This window comes from Dipteris shenzhenensis, chromosome 28 (assembly GCF_047967505.1).
Source record: "Dipteris shenzhenensis isolate YYH24624 ecotype China chromosome 28, Dip_SZ_1.0, whole genome shotgun sequence".
In the NCBI taxonomy this organism is placed as follows: Eukaryota; Viridiplantae; Streptophyta; class Polypodiopsida; order Gleicheniales; family Dipteridaceae; genus Dipteris; species Dipteris shenzhenensis.
Genome location: NC_141623.1, coordinates 50,261,080 through 50,278,259, shown reverse-complemented (window position 1 = coordinate 50,278,259; position 17,180 = coordinate 50,261,080). Strand labels below are relative to the sequence as shown.

General features: G+C 42.0%; 1 pseudogene; it reads right to left on the bottom strand.

The window, feature by feature from the left end:
* Positions 1-8,738: 8,738 nt before the first annotated feature.
* Positions 8,739-9,474, bottom strand: LOC147883686 (uncharacterized; annotated as a pseudogene).
* Between the last annotated feature and the right edge of the window lie 7,706 nt (positions 9,475-17,180).

Sequence of the window (17,180 nt, the reverse complement as noted above, 5' to 3'; positions counted from 1 at the left end):
TAGAAGACTCTGACTATCAAATGGATGCGCCTCCACCACAAGTAGACTAGCAATTTAGAAGGCGCTCATGATTATCTCTTACTTTATGATTTTCTATATGCATTGATCCTTGGGAATGATCTGAAGGGATACGTGAGCAAGGGAACTATCCATGTGGATAGGAGTTACGAGCCACGACCCTTGGAGAAATGAAAAGAGAACATCGATTATACCTATGATAGATTACCCGCCAAATGAAGGATAGACGAAACGATGGGAAGGTAGAAAGTATATGTGCATGAAAGGCTAGGCCATGTTTACTTGCCCGCCATCTAGCTTGATGAGTCTATAAACTTGTTTCACCACTCTAGTGGCCTTTATGCGAGCCGCAACCATTCTCTATTGAAGGAGCTCTCGGGTCACAGTTCGTAGTCTAGGAGATATGCGACAAAAGGACCATATAAAGTCATGGCCCTCACTTCCCTACATTTCTCTCAACTTCGCTCGGCTCATGGCCATCCATTACTATAATTCTCATGACATATGTCTAGCATTAGATGGTAATCTTGAAGAGAAAAGTATTTCATACTTGGTTATATAGTTTCATATAGATGGGGATGCACTTCAGCTCTAATACGTCAATATAGATTCATGTTCATGGGCATCTGCTTCAAGACCGGGGTCCTCTTGCCTCAGTTAGCCAAAATATACTCCACTTTTTGTACACTTACTCCAAAACCATAGTTCCTCTACCTAGCATAAGGCACCACGATGCACTCAGATTCCATAAGGCATATCTTCCAGCAGACACAGTTGATCCCCGCCGCAGTCCTTTAGGGCTCCAACTATAACCCGAACTGAGATTTACAGTGATATTGTGTAAACAGGGATAACAAGAAAGAGATGAGATGGCATACTCTAGGATTTACAAAAGCCACGGATGGGTTGGCTTGAGAGGAATTACCACAAAGATGGAGGCAACACTAATAGTTTTGTGTCATGATGCACCTATTGTATCCCACACACTTCTTCAAATACTGCCCTGATGGCATCGATGCTGAGCTGAAAATGATGGATGATGCCCTAATTGTCAGAGTGAAGGATGTAATATTTGCCAAATGATTATAGTTATCAATGAACTGTGTGACCAGATTTAAGTCTAGATAGCAAGGAACATGGTCAACCAAGGGTATGACTCCAGCAACTTCCCAATAGGGCTTGACCTCTGGATCGTGGCAAGCCTTATAATAAGTGTAATTGTGATAGGAGACATGAAAATCAAGATTTTTCTTATAGCGGAAGGAGGAGTGAATGGAGAGACCATTGAGGGTATCTAGCCATTGATGGCCTACTGGTGGAGACATGTTGGAATGCTCTGTATAGAGGGGAGAGGAGGGGTTTGACCTTTCTTCTTTGGATGGCTAAGATGTCGAGATTTGGTCGGACTCTTCAAGATGGGGATGGACTTGGGTATCCTCTACATGCTCGTCCTCAATGACATGACCAGGAAGGGGTAGAGAGATGGGGAGAGTAGATGATGGGGTCGAGAGAGGGGATATTAGATGCACTATAGCAGTGCTGGGGGTGGTGGATGGTGGGCTAGAGAGGCTAGGAGTGTCGACGTGGGTGTGGCTGGACTCCATTGGGCCAAAGGAATGGTAGATAGAGAAAGAGGTCACTTAGAGAGTCATTAGAGCTTTTAGATGTCTAATGAGTGTCTAACTCATATGGGAAAGGCAATGTGAGGGAGCTGTAAGGATGGTTGGGTAGCTTGGGAGGCAAGTTTTGTAACTAGAAACTTCTTGGGGAAATTTTAACATTTTTATTAAGATATTAATGCAGTGAGTTTTTTTCCAAGTGGTCTATTTATATAGAAAATTAACCCGGCATGTGTTGTATTAAGCTAACCCACCACTATGCACTATGTTGAGAAGCCACAGTGCACTACCTTATTAAAAAACCTACCTTGCACCGCATTAGCCAAGTAGCCACCGTGTGCTACTTTAGCAAGTAACCCGCCATGCCCTACTTTAGCAAGTAGCCCGCTGTGTGCTACATTAGCAATTAACCCTCCGTGCACTGCTTTAGCAAACCATTGCATTAGTAGGCCAGCATGTGTGGCATTAATTACCCTATGCATCTTCTGCATTACTAACCTGATGAGTTCATTGCATTAACCTTAATGCAATGTTTTTTCCTATTTGGCCACCCTGGGGCACTTCCTAACTCTTTAGATATTTCTTGACATTTTTAGGAGTGTGTGAGAGATAGATCAGTGAAGGGGGTGTTTATAGGGGCCCTCTAATAGTGTGGGGGACCGTGTCTCAAGCTAACTGAGCTCCCCAAGTGTGCAACTACTATTATCATGTGTGATGGGGTACAGATAGGGGAAATACCTATTCACCAAAGATACTTCATGAGTGTGGACTCTTGGAGGTGTATATGGTGCTATTTTCATGTAGGGCTTGGCATTTTGTTACGGGGACTCCTATTTTCACCCATGTGGTGGGCCTCCTATTGTCACTTAGACCCAAGAGATGATCAGTGAAATCAACCTTGCGGGGGCTTAGCATACTTGGTGTCTCTGCAAGACACATACTTGCTGAGTGCACCTGTGAAGAGGGTGGAGACATGCACCTTGGAGTTATGAAAAAATGGCATTATCAATCGTTGGTGTTGAATTGCGTAGGTCAAGCACTGAGATCTATTGGGAGTAGTATGGCTCTAAGGTCTGCATAGACTTGCGGAAGCGCTCGAGTCTCCATGGCCACTTGTGAGGACGTTGGTGCCAAGATTAGTTCTTGCAACATAGAGGTGGTGATCGGTTCTTTTGGTGCTTCTCTCTTTTTAGGAGCAAGTTCTTGGGTGTGTATCGTGCGAGCTGTTCATGTCTCAGTGACTTGATTTTGCACACTCCAAACTTTCCCTTTGTTACAGTAGGTCTTGTGTCACTGCTTCCTTTTTAGGAGTGAGTTCTCTTGGCACTATGGTAGTAGTGGATAATCTCCTTCCTTGCAACATAAGAATTCGTGGGTAGAGAGAAGTTGCCTACAATCTTGCCTTGGTGTGATTTTCCTTTAAAGAGATAGAGATAGGTTCTTGTAATTATACCTCCGTTTTAGAGGCAGGTTCTTGTGGTACTACTGCTGCCTTACTGTTAGATGAAACTGCAAACTGATTGGTTTCAATGGGGGTCCCTAAGGAAGGTAGAGTGGCTGTGTGGTGGGTCTTAGGTACCCAATATATCGGTTGCCTTCGAAGTGGCCCTAAGCTGGCCCTGAGCTTGAACCAGCTTTTAAGGTATCCAACTGGGGTGGCTTCTTTTCCTTTTACTTATTGGCACGTGTCTCCTTTTTCAAGATTTCATTGGTATGGTATCTTGTACCCTAATTAGTGTAGGAAGTAGGGATGGGAGCAAAGCTACATAGGTTGGGGTTGTCGATATGGTGGGTATAACTACTGATGGCCTTCTTGACCTTCATCTTGGTGCCATCATTGAAGGAGTCCAACCCTACCTTGGTGTTGAGGGGGGCAGATGAGGAAGCTTTGACCGTGCTCACTGAACTTATGGCTCTCTTCCTAACTAGGGCAGGCACATTGTTGGACTTGTAGGTCATGGGAATTACTGGGTCCAAGACCTTGAAACCAATCAAGACTACCGAGGTGCGTCCATCATTGGTCATTATTGCAGTGCATTCTCAACAATCGATTTGGCAGTGACTGACCAACACTAGGTTCTCTCGAGGATCACTTGCTTGTCCATGGCACCCATAGGATCACATAACATATACTTGCCACATGATGGTCATTTATTGATATTGGTAATTGCACATAACCTAAGGCCGGCAAGACCTAACCATTTACTGCTCACACCATGATAGGAGTAGGTTCAAGGGTTACCTCGGACGTCAAAAGTCTGGTGCTCCCCTCATATGATATATGGTTGTGGCTTGCCCCAGGGTCCACAAAGGCCTTCACAGAGCAAATGCACAATTGGAAATCTAAACACTCTCGCTGATGCAATGGCTAGATTGTCCATGGGGTTTAACCCTTCCATGGATGCCTTGCAAATTGTTACAAGACCTAAGTATTTTTCCTTGGCTTGCTAGGCTCTAGCTTCCTCTATTGCTTGCCGCTTCATGCGGGCCACTTCTTTTTTCAGTTCCCTCTCTCGGTGGATGGCTTGCAGTGTTTGAAGGGTTAGGGTGCCATAATAACATTTGATCTTGCTACCATTAATGTATCCATCCATCTCAACTCCATCAAGGGTCACGATATGGCATAACCCTGGTGATGTGATTTCCATTACTCAATAAGGACCCCATATCATGATATTTCAACTTACATTTTGTATTCCTTATGGTATATAATAATGCAAGATTGCCTTACTTGAGGTCCTTATTTTGGAGATTGTGGTCAAACCACTTCTTCTGGGCAGTGAAGTTTCTCAACCTTGATGCCATATGCCACTCTTAAGCTTGTCTCATCGAGCATTTCAAGATCTAGCCTCTCAAAAAAAGCCTCATCTCATAATCTATCTCTGATTGTAGCTCTAAGGCTTGAGACTATAAATTCCATAAAATTTCATAGGCATAACTGATTGTTGACCCCAAACGCGAGGCAAAAGGTTGTGTAGTTACTAGCAACCTTGTATGCCATTCGCTATGCCCAAAGTGCCGGTAAGTTTGTGTTCTCAATCATTATGACTAACCTCCACCATGCACATCATTGTATGGCACAATATCTTATTAGAGATTTTGGCTTGGCTGTTTGCTCTAGGGTAGTAAGGGATAGATTTTCTATGTATTATCAAGAATTCGCTCATTAGATTACGAATTGTGTCATTGATAAAGTGAGTCCCTCGATCACTCACAATTTCAAGTGGGAGGCCAAAACGAGGTATAATGTTTTCATATAGGAACTTCACTGGCATTCTTGCATCAGCCTTCCTAGTGGCCTTGGCCTCTGCCCACATCATGAAATAGTCAGCGGCAGCCACAATGATGTTTCAGGCTTACGTCCCTTGACCGATCTTATTTTTCCTACAAAATCAATGCCCCATTTTTTGAATGGATAATCGGTAAGAACTCCTGTTAAGGGCATATAATCTTACTTGAGAGGTATGGAGGTTCACTGTGGCAAGGGTCACAACATTTAACAAACTCAACAATGTTTGTGAAGAGAGTGAGCCACCATATACCTGCTTGTAGCACCTTGTGGCCTATAAGCTCTCTTGCAAAATGCCCTCCTACAATACTTGAATGTGCTTCGTCCAACATCTCCACCAACTCTTTTTTTAGCTATCAACTGGTATGGTGCCATGTGTTTAAAGAAATTTGGGGCCCTATCCTTATTGAGGGCCTTGTCTTATGGGAACCCATTAGCCAAAAAAGTGTCCAATCTCCTAAGCCTATTTTGGTATTAGATCCACAAGGAATAAGGTGGCATTTAGAAGATCATCTCCACTACCGTTTTCGGCTCTCCATTTGGAATTTGGGACATGTGCTCGGCCATAAAATGGATGTGTCCCTTTTGTACACGGTGAAATCAAAATCTAGAAGAATAAGCATCCACCCTACAATGCGTCTGGTTATGCAATGTTTATTAACTAAGTAGAGGATGACTTGATGATCTACAAATAACACAAACTTGTTTGTCAACAAGTAGTGTCCAAAATACTTTACAGCATATACCATGGCAAGTTAAATGAATGAAAAAGAAGATTAGGGTGTTTTGCACCCACCAAAACTTGTGTGGCTCTCTATTTCTCTATCTCTCCCTCTTCCATTCTTGCTTCCATTGAGAGCACTCTCAATCCCTCCATCCAATAGCTTGACATTATATTGTGTTAGAATCCAAGAGCATGTGCCTAGCGTGCCCCCCGCCAAGACCGCTAGCACCTCACGGAAGTGCACAACCTTCATGGCCACTACGGAGGCTCTGGCATGTGTGTATGGCAGGTCCCCACCCCTGCCATAAGGCACCCTTGCCTAGCCAGCCCTCCAACCTCCACAAAAGGCAAGCTTGGGGGAATTGAAGATAGGAGGGGTAACTTGGACTATTTATGTCCCTTCATCTTCCACACACCTTTGTATGTGGGATAATTCAACCCTTTCTCCTTCTTCTTATCCCCTTTGTCCATGAGAGATTTGCACCTCCAACACCCCCCTCCAATCGATCATGGAGAGAGGTGGCCGGGGATCAGACCCGGGCTCTGATACCATGTTAGAATCCAAGAGCATGTGCCTAGCGTGCCCCCCGCCAAGACCGCTAGCACCTCACGGAAGTGCACAACCTTCATGGCCACTACGGAGGCTCTGGCATGTGTGTATGGCAGGTCCCCACCCCTGCCATAAGGCACCCTTGCCTAGCCAGCCCTCCAACCTCCACAAAAGGCAAGCTTGGGGGAATTGAAGATAGGAGGGGTAACTTGGACTATTTATGTCCCTTCATCTTCCACACACCTTTGTATGTGGGATAATTCAACCCTTTCTCCTTCTTCTTATCCCCTTTGTCCATGAGAGATTTGCACCTCCAACATATTGGTCCTTCAATTTCAGGTGATCCCCACTTGGCCCAGCACTGTTTGGTGATAGTGCTAACACTTGCCCCTCCATCCAAGATGACCATAGCATTCTTGTTTTGGTAGGTGATTGGAAGTACATCATAAGCAACGTCGCTTTCAAAGTAATAGCCCAATTTATTGACTGATATCTTTAGTAGATTTGGCTCTTCAGTAGGGGCTTCAACTACCTCGATGGCCACATCATTAGGAGTGACCATATGTCCATTCATCCAATCGGAGATATCTCTCCAAAGGATGAGGTTCCCCCCCAATAGGGTTGCTATAGGAATTTTCACCTCCATGGACAAGAATACGACTAGTCCTACCACATCCTTGAGGCCACTATGTAAAAACCCCATATAGCATGTGCAAGGGACATTTAAAAAAATCCCCTACCTATGGATTTTTGTAACCTATATAGACCCCTTCTGTAAATTTCTAGAGAATAAAATTAATAATCTAGCATGTGTTTTGAAGATGATATTCATGTGTATTCAAGTATGAAAGCCTAAGTATATGTATCTAGTTCATCTTAAAAAGTTGTGTTGCATAAATTTGTGCCCTTTTGTAGAATTGATTGTTTTTGGAGATGGACCAATGAGAAAATAAAATAATTTTAAAAAGTGGCCAATAATCCTAGGATTTTGAATGGAATCATTTTTTGAGAAGCCATGCAATGTTCTCACTTCATCTGCAATAGTGTTGGATGAACGAGGGGGAGATGAGAGGGGAGAGGGGAGAGAAGGCATGAAGCAATAAGGGAAAGGGGGTGAGAGGCATTCACATAGGCAAGAGCAAGTGAAACATAGACCACACTTCTTGGAATAGAAGGATATCTTCTATTTCTCAAACTTACATACATACAACTAAAGACCAAAGACAACTTTCTAGTTTTGATGCATAGCACCTTTTGAAGGGAGGGCCAACCCTACTTCTCCTCTCACTCTCCCTATTGTTCATGTTACAAGCACTTGGACCATGTTCCAAGGAAAAATTACATTCTCATGCTATCCTTCTCTATGCTCCATTTCATGGGGTTAACATTGATCGTTGTCAAATCAATAGATCTAGATTGAAGTTTAGAGCTTGATCAGAGTTGAGGAGAGAGTTTTGAATAGCTACATCTATATATGTATTTATGTGTGTGTGTGTGTGTGTGTGTGTGTGTGTGTGTGTGTACATATATATACATATCTACGTATATAACTATGGGGGGGCGGATAGCCCTCATGAGGGGCAAGCACCTTTTTTTTTCCTTTGTGGAGAGAATTGGAATTTTATACTAAATAAAAGAAAATTTTACATCTTGCTAGCAAGAATTGTGAAAGGCAGCCTAAAATCTGCATGTTGGTGGCTATAAAATCCTCGGTGCTCTAAAACTTCCCATTGACCAAAACCTTAAAAGTAAGTGGGAAGCTTTCTCTTCTTGAAGACAATGCCATTCGTAACCAACAAAATGAACTAGAACAACTGCCCAAACTAGGCTCCAAACACGTTACTAGATTTTGTTGAGAACACCTTTGTCACTCAGCAAAGTAGTCTTCCACTTGGAACATTGAGTTATAAAAAACGACAAAAAAATCATGCAAACGACAAATCAACTCCATTTTTGGGGAAAAACACCAAAAAATGTACCTTTATTCATAATTTTGAGACAAAAAATATACTTCCATGTGATTTTTTTTTAAAAAACCGCTACTTTTATGAGAAAAGAATGCATAAAATAGTACTTTTGTTTGACTCTAGAACCCAAAATGCTAAAATTTTGAATTACAAAAAGAGTTGTATTATTCAAATTGGAAAACAGGACAAATTACAAAGAATTAGAATCTCTTCCATTGAACTAGGAGAGTCCTTCCACCTTTTGCTTTAAAATATCAATTGTTTTTTGGTGCAAATGTCCAAAGCTTTTTAACTCAAATCCATACACAAGAATTTCTACATCTTGCAAATTAAGAATGTCCACACGGCGATGGGTTTCACTTTTCTTTCCTTTTTTTCTTTGTTCAATCATCTCTGGATCATTCTTTCCCTTTAGTGCATCAATTGAATGAGTTCTATACCAATGTACTTCCACAACAGTGAACAACATTGCCCTCATAGATAAGCTTTGTGACTTTGGCCAACCAAAATGGATGATTGTTTTCATCATTAGTAGCAAGAACTGCTATCATTGTGCCATCATTTAGCTCATTTACATTACCCTCCCACATTTCCTTCTCTTGTAGACGACGTTTGGTTGATTTTCTAGGGCAACATACATTTCCCTTGTTTCTTTATGGACAATTGCTGATAACTCTTCTCCAATTGGCATGTCATTGACTGTTGCACTACAATCCATGGTGCTTGTGTTAGAAACTTCAATTTCACGCCACACAAATGGTACATTGAACTGAATTGCATAATTTTTGAACTCCTCAATGAGTCTCTCTTGCTATACAAAAAAATTGTGCCACCATTGTAGTGTACTTGTTGCTGGAAAATATGCATGTGCACCCCACACTGCCTCCTTAATTTCATTCAAGCACTGAAGAAAATCCATTGAACAATTATCTTTTTGGGACCTTGTTGTCTCACTTGTAGAAGAGAGAAGCATGTGCTTAGCTCGAACTATTGCACATGCTAGAATGGATAATAAGAACTTGAGTCCCTCTTGTGGGAGCTTCAGAGTTGGAATATGTTTTGCTCCACATGAGAGTATTTTCATTCTGTTTCTCTATTTTAAATTGATGTTGAAAGCTATGATCATTGAGCTGCACAAATTATGCATCATAGACACCTTGTCCAGTTGCATATGATCTAAAATCATCTATCTCCTCAATTACTTCAATGGTAGGCATTGGAACATATGCATCTTATAGCACACTGTAAATTTGTGGAAGATCGAAGGTACTTTTCTTTGCAAGTTTGACGGAGAACCTATTGAACATCTGATCAATTTGATCATGTTGTGTCCCACTAACAAGAACCCAATTTTAATTTTTTTGAAAATCCCTCTGTGCACTAGCATGTTCAAGTATGCAAGTAGAACTTGATTTTTGTTCTCTCTACTTGTATTGTCAAGCTGCGAGTAAAGAATAGGTGGTAATTGACCAGCCCATCCACCAATGATCTTTTGAAGTATTGTAACTGTCAAGTTTGGATCATTATGAATGTTAGGAAAATTGATGAACACTCTTGATGACAAGACACCGTTGAACACCAACGCTCCAATAACATGCAATTGGATGAAGTTTTCCTCCTTCACATTTTTTGGAGTGTGTATGAAGTGAGGTAGCATGGTTTTTTAATGATCCACACCATCAATGACCAAGCCCAAGTACATTTCTTTCTTCTCCAAACATTTTTTCCTATGCTTTGCCAACTTTTGCCTTTCTGTGCTTTGCTATTCTCTATGAATTTATAAAGCTTTTTGAATTTGCTCTGCAATGCATGAGAAAAATGCACAAAATATGAGAATAATTTTTTAATTTCAATTATGTACCCTTTTAATTTAAAAAAACTCTTAAGCAAAACTAATGTACTCATCCTTGTCTTCTTTGGTCTTTGCGGTGTCTCTTTTTGCTTTCAGTTCTGCACAAATTTGACAAACGCCCATCATGTTCTTCTTAGGAATTTTCACATGAGAGAAATATTGCCTCCAGACTCTCAAGAATTAGGGAAGGGAGAGAACCTCTTGCATACTCTCCTTGAATGTATCTACATAAATATTGTATACTTCTTTCTTTGTGAAACTATCTAGCAAATGAGTGAATGTAGAATTTGGGAGGACTTCCCCATTGAGCAAGAAAAACTTTGAAGCCATTCTCTCAACAATGAAAGTTGTGGTGTTTCTCGAGAGCCATAAGTTGGATGAAACTCCTCAAGTCCTTTGCTTGAAATTATTTTCCCCATTCTTAAGTTTCCAATGGAAAACAATTTCATGAAGCTTGCTTTGCAAACCATCATATCACTAACAAAGTACTTGGTTGCCAAGGAGGAGGAGGCTCTCATTGCAGTTCTCAAAAAGAAATTTTGTTCCTATCTTTTCAACCCAAAGAAATGATGTCTTTTTTGCTTGATTTTTTAAAATCCTAGTGACCTCAAGCAATTCTTTCTACAACAAAATGCTCTACTTGCATCACGTATGGAAATTCTTGAAATTATCCTTGCCTTCCTTGCACCTCTTGAAGTTCTTTGCTTAGCATTGCTGGTGTCAATGCTCAATGTGCATGCTGATTGCCAAAATTGAAGTCTCTTTGAGGAGGGGGTGTGGTCGATTTCTTCAATATCCTTGCTAAAAGTGGAAGTTTATGAAGGAGATGGACAAAAAAGGGAGGACTTGCTAGGACTGCTCATGAGCTCCATGTTACCACTCTATCACCAAACACAAATCAAATATTACACCCTGTAAATGAGGCTTTAGAGACATGGAAAGAGTATGTGTAACATTTTTTTATGGAATTTAATTACTTAAATGTAAAAAATATCCAAACTTTCTAAAAATAGAGAAAGAGTGCTTTAAAAGGAGGTAGAGGGCCTTATTCCTCAATTGCAAGAGTTGGAATTGGAGCTCGACAGCAGTATAGAGGTTTGCACACATTTTTGTACAACTTTTACACAAAGGTTATTATTTTACTTGTCTTGTTTAGTTTACATTATAAAAATATAGTTTTTTAGAGAACATTACTTAATTCATGATAAATGTTTTAGGATTCCACAAAGGTAGTTTTTATGAGAGTTCATATATTTGGAAAAGATAAGGAGCAAATTTTGCTAGTATGAGGTATAGAGTTAGTTATGGGGAGATATTCTTGTCTATAAACTTTGGGCCGATTGTTTATAATTATTGAAACATAATTACACGTGAAAGAATAGAACATCCAAAGGGGAAAAAAAATTTATTCTCAAGATGAGTCCTCCATTCCAAAAGGAAAATAAGTTAGGATTCCATAATCCAAACCTTGGAAGTCTTATTTTTAAGACATGGTTCTTTAGAACTAGTGAAAGGGAAAGTAGGATTCCAAAATCCACTTCATATGAAGATTGGGATTTGGACCCTAACCTTAAAGCTTACATTGGTTGTAAAGAAAAAAATAGCTCTATTTGGGATTCTGGAATCCCAAATTTTGGGAAGAAAGGACTTTTAGAGTCTAACTAAGATGTGAAAGATTTTGGAATCCCAAAACAAAAAGATATGTAGTGGAAGGTTTTTTAAACAGCATCAATGAAGGTTTGGTGGCAATTCCCCTGATAAAAGGGGGTTCGAGGGGCAGTAGCCCCTCGAGAGCAGGTGGTTTGGGTGGCGGTAGCCCCCCGTGTTGAGATATGGTGCCATGAGCACATAGATTAAAGGGCAAAGGTATGTGCTAAGGAAAGAATTAAAGTATCCACTCTAAGATGTGGACTACATGATGTGGAGATGTGGATTGAGGATATCCACAAGGAGAGATGTGGATGAGAGGATCCCACATGGTTTGACTGTTCTAAAGGCTCTCTCTATATAAGAAGACTATCATGTATTGTTGAACACACACATTACAAGAGATATAGATTTGCTATCTCCCTCTCATGTCTTATTTAGTGTGCTTTGATCCTCCTTAGTTCTTCCACTAATCTTATGTGCACTAAGCTAGTACGATCTACACTTTGTCATGGTATCAAAGCTTAGGTCTAGCTCTCCTTAATTAGTTATACGCACACCTTAGGTACTCATGGTTTCTCTTGGCCAAATATTGAAACTCCATTTAGAGATTCGAGTTTCCTCTAGAGTGAACTTCACTTCCATTCCAAGAGAGATCACTTTCTTCTTGAGAGAGATTTCTGTCCACTTACTTCCGTTGTGTGTGAGAGAGACAGAGAGAGTTTCATTTTGGTTCAATATCTCCTTCTATTTGAGAAGGCTTGAAGGCTGGTTGTCCCAAGAAGATCGCGTAACTGATCAATTGACTCCTTTGACTCAGACTACTCTACAACTTTCTCTGTAGCGGACTCTATCTACAATGACTATAGCCTATCAAGCTGCAACAACCATCGACAGCTCCATCAGTAACTCTAAGCCTAGACCCATTGACTCTAGCAGCACAACTCAAGCTACCCTTCAATACTCTAGGGCAAGTTGCCTTGCAACGGCTCACAACAATGAAGCTCCTATGACCCAGCAACCTAGCAGCTAGCCCTACGACCTATCGAGCAACTACGTCTCCTACACAACAGATCTACTACACTGTGGCTCCATCAAGTTTAGTAAAGCTCCTTCTGGCACCAGGCATCTCCAAGGCGACAACTAGCTCCTGCTAAGAGTCAGTCGACGAGCCCCATAGACGACATTAGTCTGTTGCGCGGCTCCTATGCAACCAACAATGTCATCATGTCCACAGCGTCTTGCACACAACACATGCCTTCTCCACGTCTATGACTCACGACGGTTCCAGTAGCTCCTATAGTGCCTAGCAACCTTCTATCATCGGTCAGCCAAAGCTTTAGCCAAGCATCTCACGCATCCAAAGAACTCACACTGCATGGCTCCCTCTAGACGATAGGCTCTCCAAAGCCTTCTACTACATGACCAGCCGGTAGCCCCAACCTCCATCACGACCAGCAACGCACCGACCATTTGAGCCCGCGTCCATAGTAACCGACTCCACGCAGCCCATCCAAGAAATTGTTCTCTACAATGACCCTCTACTAGCTTTCCTTCAATGGACATCAGCTGAGCACTGGCTCCACTCTTGCAATGCTATCACCGTGCACATCAGAAACAAATTCTCTATGCACCTTCAGCTATAGACGAGGAAAGGTCGGGACCAGGGGAGGAGGAGGCCGCCATGAATAGCCAATGAATTTTCTATGTCATCTTCCATGAGAGGGCTACTCCCTACAACCTCGGAGATTCACGCCCACAGTGCCATATCTGTCTCTCCGTCGTCGTCGCCTCAAAGTTCTTCCTCAGAGTGCTAAGGTTTCCCACAACTGACATGTGGCAACCCCCTTGCCTGACATGTGGCAGATAGCCTCTAACCAGGGTTAGCTAATGGTAACCTATGGTTCATAGGCTTGGTCAGTTTCTTGGCATGTGGCAAATAGGTTCTAACCCTAGTTAGCATAGTGGTTAAGTTTAGCTAGCCTTGAGTTCAAAGAGTTTGGTTAGGTTACACAGGGTTTGGTTCAATTACAGGTTGGTTGAGTTTCGGTTTGGTCAAACTTGTGCCACATCACCAAGTGCCACCTAAGCACACAACTTCTTGCTAAGCACAGTGTGAGTGCAGCATGTGAATCCCTCTCTTCTTCTTCGCAGAAACTTTGACAAGCCGTAACTTCCAATCCAAGAAGAATTTGCACGCACTCCAAAAAGAAAAAGTGATCGACTTTTCAAGCTCTATGCGCTTGTCAGATTAGAATCATTGTTAGCAATTAGACACTACTAATATTGAAAGAAATTAATTGGTAAGACCTTTGCACAACAAATGACAAATCAAAGCATGAATGCACACATCGCTGCTATTGTCATAAGCATGCCGAATGCACAAGTGCATGAGATGACCATATCACAAAGCATGGCATCCACACATAAAGCATCAAGGCACATGGTAGAACAAAGCATCATGCATCAAGCTATGTCAAGCGAAGAAGTGAACGCCATCGACATCAAGCATTGAGAAGCAAAAACCTTGCCACCTTCAGCCCATATGTTTGTAAATAAAGCCTGACCACCTAAGAGTAGCTATGAAAGCACCCAAGGGAGGTATTGACATGTAAAAGCCACACTTGACCACCTTAAGTAGCAATATATGTACTAATGGGAGGTGATGGATTTGTAACTCACATCTGACCACCTTGCAGTAGCCAAAGGATCATGGCACCAAGGGGAGGTGTTGAGATATGGTGCCATGAGCACATAGATTAAAGGGCAAAGGTATGTGCTAAGGAAAGAATTAAAGTAGCCACCCTAAGATGTGGACTACATGATGTGGAAATGTGGATTGAGGATATCCACAAGGAGAGATGTGGATGAGAGGATCCCACATGGTTTGACTATTCTAAAGGCTCTCTCTATATAAGAAGCCTATCATGTATTGTTGAACACACACATTACAATTTACAAGAGATATACATTTGCTATCTCCCTCTCATGTGTCTTATTTAGTGTGCTTTGATCCTCCTTAGTTCTTCCACTGATCTTGTGTGCACTAGGCTAGTACGATCCGCACTTTATCACCTTGGGGGGTCTGGGAGCAACGCCCCTAGTGACGGTATGACCAATTTATGAATTTTCACTCCTTTGCTTGGGGAGTGCCTCTTCTATTTTTAGTAATTTGGATTCCAGAGTCCACATTTTGCAAACTTGGGATACTGGAATCCCAAAACAAAACACGATCAATTGGAACACAGCGCAAAATCTTGAAAAGGGTCATAAAAGCTTGTTCGCCTTGCTTGAGCTTGTTGTTTTGCTTTAAAGTTGGATGCCAGAATCCCAATTCTCTACACTTGGGATACTAGAATCCCGAAAAACAACATGCTTGCATTGGGGAGGAACACAATCATCTGGAATATAGTGCAAAAGTCCAAAAAGTGCCATAGAAGCTACTTTTCCTTCTCTACGGCTGTTGTATTGCTTTGAAGGTTCGTTTCTACAATCCCAGTTCTCTACACTTGGGATTTTGGAATCCCAATTCTCTACACTTGGGATTTTGGAATCCCAGTTCTCTACACTTGGGATACTAGAATCCTAAAAATCAACACAGTTATGTTAACATCAGCACAAACAACTTTTACGTCATGCAAAAGCTTCAAGCTATTGTTTATTTCCCTCGTCTACGCCCCTTTGTTTTCATGAAATTGGATTCTAGAATCCAAGTTCTCTATACATAGGGGAAACACCTAGCAAGTGCTATGAAATCTTGCAAATTGTGTCAAAAAGAGAAGAAGGGAAAGTGGTTATGATCATGGATCTTTTGTTCCTTTCACTTCTCCAACGTATTCATGAGTCTTAGTGGATCAAATTCCATCCTTCAGTTTGGGTTCACTAACTCTACATTCAACACACAAAAACCCCGTTCAACAAACATAATTTTAGTGCTTCCTTATGCTCAAGTTTCATCAACCGATGCTCTTTACAAACATTAGGGGAGAAATGGGGTCTCAAAAGGGCCTCATAAGGAATGGATTAAGAAATGGATTAGTCCTAATGAAAGGGATAAGGTAGGTCCCAAAAAGTCCTAACCCCTTCTCACCTGGGTGGGTTAAGCCCAAAAGTGACCCCACCTCTTACACCTCTTACACAACTCTTACTCCTAGGTGGGAACCAGCAAATTCAAAATTCAAAATTTGAATTCCCTCCCTCCTTCTCTCTCCTCCCTCCCTCCCCCTCCCCCTCCCGCTCCCTCCCCCTCCTCACCCCCTCCTCCCTTTCCCTCCTCCTCCCCCTCCCCCTCCTCACTCCTCCCTCCTCCTCCCCCCCCTCCTCACTCCTCCCTCCTCCACCTCCCTCCTCCACTCTTGCTCTTCCTTTCCTCCCTCTCCCTCCTCCTCCATGGCTGCTCCTCCTCCCCCCTCCCTCCTGCTCCTCCCTCCTCCCTTCCTCCTCCTCCACGCCTACTCCTCCTCACCCTCCACACCTGCTGGTCCACCCCCCTTCCCTCCTCTTCAATTGTTAGTCCTCCCTCCTCCTCCTCGCCCTCCCTCTTCTTGCGTGCTGCTCCTTCAAGCCTGATTCTCCACACCTTCTCCTTCTCTACACTCCTTTACTCATGGCACCATTCAAGGACATCTCCAACAAGTACCAAGTTCACTTAGATTTGAAGGTTGAATATGCAAGCACATGTAGTTTGGGATTAAGGGGAGCTTCCAAAATGCACAGTCTTCGTTCGCAAGGAAAGAAGCATCTCGACCTTTGGGTAGAAGGATCCTTGTATCCTTTAGATGCTGCCAACCAAAGGATCCCTCCTTTCCATACAATTCATGAGCTATTTTGGTTTGTTGGAAATGGACATGCGGGGTAGCTAGGTTATTGCAATCGATTAAACAATGCTCAATCAATGGCTATGCAAGCAAGCCAGATGCATAGAGCCCAAGCAGAGATGCTAGCACATTTAGGAAATAGCACCATTGTTGCAATGCATAACTCTATGCAGGATCTTCAAAGGAAGAACAAGGATCTTCATGATAAAGCCAAAGCATTGGACTTGGAGTGACATAAATTAGAAGAGTCACTCTATAAGCTAGCTGAGTCCAAAAAATTCTTGGAAAGATCTATATACAATCAAGTTCAATGAGCCGTAGAGAAGAAATGAGAGAAGGCAAAAGAGCGAGTGCAAAAGATGAAAGAAACACCTTTGGGATTGAAGGATAGGAAAAGAAGGTACTTACATAACATGGATGCATTGGCACCCACTAGTGGTGCTAGAAAGAGGAGAGTCTAGGCTACAAGGTTGGTTATCATATGTTCCAATGAAATTACACTCTTTTGTGCTACATAGTTTGTGACTAAGTTTTTCTTGTGTTCTTCTTTAGGAACTTCATGGAAGATGTGATGGGAAGAATGGACGGGGATGATATTGACTGTTCATATGCTCTGAAGTCAAGCGATGTCATTAGGATACTAAGGGACCCAAGACAAAAGCGACTACATGTGCAAGTTGCTGAAGAGTGAATGAAG